This window comes from Scyliorhinus torazame, chromosome 12, assembly GCF_047496885.1.
Source record: "Scyliorhinus torazame isolate Kashiwa2021f chromosome 12, sScyTor2.1, whole genome shotgun sequence".
Taxonomy (NCBI): Eukaryota; Metazoa; Chordata; class Chondrichthyes; order Carcharhiniformes; family Scyliorhinidae; genus Scyliorhinus; species Scyliorhinus torazame.
In genome coordinates, this window is record NC_092718.1 from 226,036,461 (window position 1) to 226,046,648 (window position 10,188).

Consider the following 10,188-nt stretch of genomic DNA (forward strand, 5'->3'; position numbering starts at 1 on the left):
CAATACACAGAATACAGAACATAGAGAATACTCTCACATCACAGACAATACACAGAATATAGATGATAGAGAATACACACACACCACAGACAATACACAGAATATAGAATATAGAGAATACACACACATCACAGATAATACACAGAATATAGAATATAGAGAATACACACACATCACAGATAATATACAGACTATAGAATATAGAGAATACATACACACCACAGACAATACACAGAATATAGAATATAGAGAATACACAGACATCACAAACAATACACAGAATTTAGAATATAGAAAATACACACTGATCACAGACAATACAAAGAATATAGAATATAGAGAATACACACACATCACAGACAATACACAGAATATAGAATATAAAGTATACACACACACCACAGACAATACGCGGAATATAGAATATAGAGAATACACACACATCACAGACAATACACAGTATATAGAATATAGAGAATACACACACACCACAGACAATACACAGAATATCGAATATAGAGAATACACACACATCACTGACAATACACAGTATATACAATATAGAGAATACACGCACATCACAGACAATACACAGAATATAGAATATAGAGAATACACACACATCACAGACAATACACAGAATATAGAATATAGATATACACACACATCACAGACAATACACAGAATATAGAATGTAGAGAATACACACACATCACAGACAATACACAGAATATAGAATGCAGAGAATATACTCACATCACAGACAATACACAGAATATGGAATATAGAGAATACACACACATCACAGACAATACACAGAATATAGAATATAGAGAATACACACACATCACAGACAATACACAGAATATAGAATATAGAGTATACACACAATCACAGAGAATACACAGAATATAGAGTCTAGAGAATACACACACATCACAGACAATACACAGAACATAGAATATAGAGAATACACACAATCACAGAGAATACACAGAATATAGAATATAGAGAATACACACAATCACAGAGAATACACAGTATAGAGAATATAGAGATTACACTCACATCACAGACAATACACAGAATATAGAATATAGAGAATACACACAATCACAGAGAATACACAGAATATAGAATAGAGAGAATACACACAATCACAGAGAATACACAGAATAGAGAACATAGAGAATACTCTCACATCACAGACAATACACAGAATATAGATTAGAGAGAACACACACACCACAGACAATACACAGAATATAGAATATAGAGAATACACACACATCACAGACAATATACAGAATATAGAACATAGAGAATACACACACATCACAGATAATATACAGACTATAGAATATATAGAATTCATACACACCACAGACAATACACAGAATATAGAATATAGAGAATACACACACATCACAAACAATACACAGAATATAGAATATAGAGAATACACACTCATCACAGACAATACACAGAATATAGAATATAGAGAATACACACACATCACAGACAATACACAGTATATAGAATATAGAGAATACACACAATCACAGAGAATACACAGAATATAGAGTCTAGAGAATACACACACCTCACAGACAATACACAGAACATCGAATATAGAAAATACACTCACATCACAGAGAATACACAGAATATAGAATATAGAGAATACACACAATCACAGAGAATACACAGAATATAGAATATAGAGAAAGCACACAATCGCAGAGAATACACAGAATAGAGAATATAGAGAATACACTCACATCACAGACAATAAACTGAATATAGAATATAGAGAATACACACAATCACAGAGAATACACAGAATACAGAACATAGAGAATACTCTCACATCACAGACAATACACAGAATATAGATGATAGAGAATACACACACACCACAGACAATACACAGAATATAGAATATAGAGAATACACACACATCACAGATAATACACAGAATATAGAATATAGAGAATACACACACATCACAGATAATATACAGACTATAGAATATAGAGAATACATACACACCACAGACAATACACAGAATATAGAATATAGAGAATACACAGACATCAAAAACAATACACAGAATTTAGAATATAGAGAATACACACACATCACAGACAATACACAGAATATAGAATATAAAGTATACACACACACCACAGACAATACGCGGAATATAGAATATAGAGAATGCACACACAGCACAGACAATACACAGTATATAGAATATAGAGAATACACACACACCACAGACAATACACAGAATATCGAATATAGAGAATACACACACATCACTGACAATACACAGTATATAGAATATAGAGAATACACACACACCACAGACAATACACAGAATATCGAATATAGAGAATACACACACATCACTGACAATACACAGTATATACAATATAGAGAATACACGCACATCACAGACAATACACAGAATATAGAATATAGAGAATACACACACATCACAGACAATACACAGAATATAGAATATAGATATACACACACATCACAGACAATACACAGAATATAGAATGTAGAGAATACACACACATCACAGACAATACACAGAAAATAGAATGCAGAGAATATACTCACATCACAGACAATACACAGAATATGGAATATAGAGAATACACACACATCACAGACAATACACAGAATATAGAATATAGAGAATACACACACATCACAGACAATACACAGAATATAGAATATAGAGTATACACACAATCACAGAGAATACACAGAATATAGAGTCTAGAGAATACACACACATCACAGACAATACACAGAATATAGAATATAGAAAATACACTCACATCACAGAGAATACACAGAATATATAATATAGAGAATACACACAATCACAGAGAATACACAGAATATAGAATATAGAGATTACACACAGTCACAGAGAATACACAGAATAGAGAACATAGAGAATACACACAATCACAGAGAATACACAGAATATAGAATAGAGAGAATACACACAATCACAGAGATTACACAGAATAGAGAACATAGAGAATACTCTCACATCACAGACAATACACCGAATATAGATTATAGAGAACACACACACCACAGACAATACACAGAATATAGAATATAGAGAATACACACACATCACAGACAATACACAGAATATAGAATATAGAGAATACACACACATCACAGATAATATACAGACTATAGAATATATAGAATTCATACACACCACAGACAATACACAGAATATAGAATATAGAGAATACACACACATCACAAACAATACACAGAATATAGAATATAGAGAATACACACTCATCACAGACAATACACAGAATATAGAATATAGAGAATACACACACATCACAGACAATACACAGAATATAGAATATAGAGAATTCACACACACCACAGACAATACGCGGAATATAGAATATAGAGAATACACACACATCCCAGACAATACACAGTATATAAAATATAGAGAATACACACACATCACAGACAATACACAGAATATAGAATATAGAGAATGCACACACATCACAGACAATACACAGAATATAGAATATAGAGAATACACACACATCACAGACAATACACAGAATATAGAATATAGAGAATACACACAGATCACAGACAATACACAGAATATAGAATATCGATATACACACACATCACAGACAATACACAGAATATAGAATGTAGAGAATACACACACATCACAGACAATACACAGAATATAGAATACAGAGAATACACTCACATCACAGACAATACACAGAATATGGAATATAGAGAATACACACACATCACAGACAATACACAGAATATAGAATATAGAGACTACACACAGATCACAGATAATATACAGACTATAGAATATAGAGAATACATACACACCACAGACAATACACAGAATATAGAATATGGAGAATACACACACATCACAGACAATACACAGAATATAGAATTTAGAGAATACACACTCATCACAGACAATACACAGAATATAGAATATAGAGAATACACACACATCACAGACAATACACAGAATATAGAATATAGATATACACACACATCACAGACAATACACAGAATATAGAATGTAGAGAATACACACACATCACAGACAATACACAGTGTATAGAATACAGAGAATATACTCACATCACAGACAATACACAGAATATGGAATATAGAGAATACACACACAGCACAGACAATACACAGAATATAGAATATAGAGAATACACACACATCACAGACAATACACAGAAAATAGAATATAGAGTATACACACAATCACAGAGAATACACAGAATATAGAGTCTAGAGAATACACACACATCACAGACAATACACAGAATATAGAATATAGAAAATACACTCACATCACAGAGAATACACAGAATATAGAATATAGAGAATACACACAATCACAGAGAATACACAGAATATAGAATATAGAGAATACACACAATCACAGAGAATACACAGAATAGAGAACATAGAGAATACACACAATCACAGAGAATACACAGAATATAGAATAGAGAGAATACACACAATCACAGAGATTACACAGAATAGAGAACAAAGAGAATACTCTCACATCACAGACAATACACCGAATATAGATTATAGAGAACACACACACCACAGACAATACACAGAATATAGAATATAGAGAATACACACACATCACAGACAATACACAGAATATAGAATATAGAGAATACACACACATCACAGATAATATACAGACTATAGAATATATAGAATTCATACACACCACAGACAATACACAGAATATAGAATATAGAGAATACACACACATCACAAACAATACACAGAATATAGAATATAGAGAATACACACTCATCACAGACAATACACAGAATATAGAATATAGAGAATACACACACATCACAGACAATACACAGAATATAGAATATAGAGAATTCACACATACCACAGACAATACGCGGAATATATAATATAGAGAATACACACACATCCCAGACAATACACAGTATATAAAATATAGAGAATACACACACATCACAGACAATACACAGAATATAGAATATAGAGAATGCACACACATCACAGACAATACACAGAATATAGAATATAGAGAATACACACACATCACAGACAATACACAGAATATAGAATATAGAGAATACACACAGATCAGAGACAATACACAGAATATAGAATATCGATATACACACACATCACAGACAATACACAGAATATAGAATGTAGAGAATACACACACATCACAGACAATACACAGAATATAGAATACAGAGAATACACTCACATCACAGACAATACACAGAATATGGAATATAGAGAATACACACACATCACAGACAATACACAGAATATAGAATATAGAGAATACACACAGATCACAGATAATATACAGACTATAGAATATAGAGAATACATACACACCACAGACAATACACAGAATATAGAATATAGAGAATACACACACATCACAGACAATACACAGAATATAGAATATAGAGAATACACACTCATCACAGACAATACACAGAATATAGAATATAGAGAATACACACACATCACAGACAATACACAGAATATAGAATATAGATATACACACACATCACAGACAATACACAGAATATAGAATGTAGAGAATACACACACATCACAGACAATACACAGTGTATAGAATACAGAGAATATACTCACATCACAGACAATACACAGAATATGGAATATAGAGAATACACACACATCACAGACAATACACAGAATATAGAATATAGAGAATACACACAATCACAGAGAATACACAGAATATAGAATATAGAGAATACACACAATCACAGAGAATACACAGAATATAGAATATAGAGAATACACACAATCACAGAGAATACACAGAATAGAGAATATAGAGAATACACTCACATCACAGACAATACACAGAATATAGAATATAGAGAATACACACACATCACAGACAATACACAGTATATAGAATATAGAGAATACACACAATCACAGAGAATACACAGAATATAGAGTCTAGAGAATACACACACCTCACAGACAATACACAGAACATCGAATATAGAAAATACACTCACATCACAGAGAATACACAGAATATAGAATATAGAGAATACACACACATCACAGAGAATACACAGAATATAGAATATAGAGAATACACACAATCACAGAGAATACACAGAATATAGAGTCTAGAGAACACACACACCTCACAGACAATACACAGAACATCGAATATAGAAAATACACTCACATCACAGACAATACACAGAACATGGAATATTGAGAATACACACACAGCACAGACAATACACAGAATATAGAATATAGAGAATACACACAATCACAGAGAATACACAGAATATAGAATATAGAGAATACACACAATCGCAGAGAATACACAGAATATAGAATATAGAGAATACACTCACATCACAGACAATAAACAGAATATAGAATATAGAGAATACACACAATCACAGACAATACACAGAATACAGAACATAGAGAATACTCTCACATCACAGACAATACACAGAATATAGATGATAGAGAATACACACACACCACAGACAATACACAGAATATAGAATATAGAGAATACACACACATCACAGATAATACACAGAATATAGAATATAGAGAATACACACACATCACAGATAATATACAGACTATAGAATATAGAGAATATAGAGAATATATAGAATATAGAGTATACACACAATCACAGAGAATACACAGAATATAGAGTCTAGAGAATACACACACATCACAGAGAATACACAGAATATAGAATATAGAGAATACACACAATCACAGAGAATACACAGAATAGAGAACATAGAGAATACACACAATCACAGAGAATACACAGAATATAGAATAGAGAGAATACACACAATCACAGAGAATACACAGAATAGAGAATATAGAGAATACTCTCACATCACAGACAATACACAGAATATAGATTATAGAGAACACACACACCACAGACAATACACAGAATATAGAATATAGAGAATACACACACATCACAGACAATACACAGAATATAGAATATAGAGAATACACACACATCACAGATAATATACAGACTATAGAATATATAGAATTCATACACACCACAGACAATACACAGAATATAGAATATAGAGAATACACACACATCACAAACAATACACAGAATATAGAATATAGAGAATACACACTCATCACAGACAATACACAGAATATAGAATATAGAGAATACACACACATCACAGACAATACACAGAATATAGAATATAGAGAATTCACACACACCACAGACAATACACGGAATATAGAATATAGAGAATACACACACATCCCAGACAATACACAGTATATAAAATATAGAGAATACACACAGATCACAGACAATACACAGAATATAGAATATAGAGAATGCACACACATCACAGACAATACACAGAATATAGAATATAGAGAATACACACACATCACAGACAATACACAGAATATAGAATATAGAGAATACACACACATCACAGACAATACACAGAATATAGAATATCGATATACACACACATCACAGACAATACACAGAATATAGAATGTAGAGAATACACACACATCACAGACAATACACAGAATATAGAATACAGAGAATACACTCACATCACAGACAATACACAGAATATGGAATATAGAGAATACACACACATCACAGACAATACACAGAATATAGAATATAGAGAATACACACAGATCACAGATAATATACAGACTATAGAATATCGAGAATACATACACATCACAGACAATACACAGAATATAGAATATAGAGAATACACACACATCACAGACAATACACAGAATATAGAATATAGAGAATACACACTCATCACAGACAATGCACAGAATATAGAATAAAGAGAATACACACACATCACAGACAATACACAGAATATAGAATATAGAGAATACACACACATCACAGACAATACACAGAATATAGAATATAGATATACACACACACCACAGACAATACACAGAATATAGAATATAGAGAATACACACACACCACAGACAATACACAGAATATGGAATATAGAGAATACACACACATCACAGACAATACACAGAATATAGAATATAGAGAATACACACACATCACAGACAATACACAGAATATAGAATATAGAGAATACACACACATCACAGATAATATACAGACTGTAGAATATAGACAATACACACACATCACAGACAATACACAGAATATAGAATATAGAGAATACACACACACCACAGACAATACACAGAATATAGACGATAGAGAATACACACACCTCACAGACAATACACAGAATATAGAATATAGAGAAGACACACACATCACAGAGAATACGCAGAATATAGAATATAGAGAATACACACACATCACAGACAATACACACAATATAGAATATAGAGAATACACACACATCACAGACAATACGCAGAATATAGAGAATACACACACATCACAGACAATACACAGAATATGGAATATAGAGAATACACACACATCACAGACAATACACAGAATATAGAATATAGAGAATACACACACATCACAGACAATACACAGAATATAGAATATAGAGAATGCACACACATCACAGACAATACACAGAATATAGAAGATAGAGAATACACACACACCACAGACAATACACAGAATATAGAATATAGAGAATACACACACACCACAGACAATACACAGAATATCGAATATAGAGAATACACACACATCACTGACAATACACAGTATATAGAATATAGAGAATACACACACATCACAGACAATACACAGAATATAGAATATAGAGAATACACACACATCACAGACAATACACAGAATATAGAATATAGAGAATACACACACACCACAGACAATACACAGAATATAGAATATAGAGAATACACACACATCACAGACAATACACAGAATATAGAATATAGAGAATACACACACACCACAGACAATACACAGAATATAGAATCTCGAGAATACACACACATCACAGACAATACACAGAATATAGAATATAGAGAATACACACACATCACAGACAATACACAGAATATAGAATATAGAGAATACACACGCATCACAGACAATACACAGAATATAGAATATAGAGAATACACACACATCACAGACAATACACAGAATATAGAATATAGAGAATACACACATAGAGAATTTGCTCACGAGTCGCCAGGTATCTTTCTGATACCGCCACGTGGTTCAAGCTCGAGTTATTATTAATAAGTCAGCACACCGCTTAGTAAGATTGAAATCAACGGTCATTTATTATGTACAGCAATAAATACTTACACAATAATCCTACTTTCCATATCACTACCTACCACTACTGGCCAATACTTAACTTTTGGGGATGGCCCACCAGGCAGGGAAACGAATGGTTTATCGAATTGGGTCTGGCCTGCGGGATTCAAAGGCTGATACGGGTCGATGGCTAGGAGTCTCTATCAAGCAGCGATCGCTGGAGTCAAACTTACGGTTTCTGGTCGATGTTCTTGCGAAGGTTGCAATCAGGAGAAGAAGGTGAGAAGGGCCGATCTGAACTTGGCCCCTATCTTTTATAGGTCCCAGGGGCCTCCCGCCTCTCGGGGCGGACCTTGACCCTGGTCCCAAGTGATTGGACTTGTTCGCAATCACTGGGTTCGATACGCTCCAATAATGGGGCGATTCCTCGATCGGGGGGTGGTCGTTCACCTGTCTTTGTTTCGGCCACTGCAGGCGCCGACAGGTCTGGCCCGGCTTCAATTGCTAATATGTTGCAATTGTTCCCGGGGATAGCCGATTAAACTGCAGATGTCTGGGTTGATGTGCTGCTAATGGTCGCAGGTTTCGATCTGGGCCGACTTCCCCAGAGCTGAATACGCTATTCTGTCTGCAGCTGTCCGTTTGTGCCCTGTTGGCTGCTTTTCCCGTCAGCCTTTTCGGTTAGCCATTTTATATTGGGGTTTGGCCAAATAAATCGGGAATCCGCCATTTTAGGTGGCTACACTATACTTAGCTTCGGGTGCCCACTC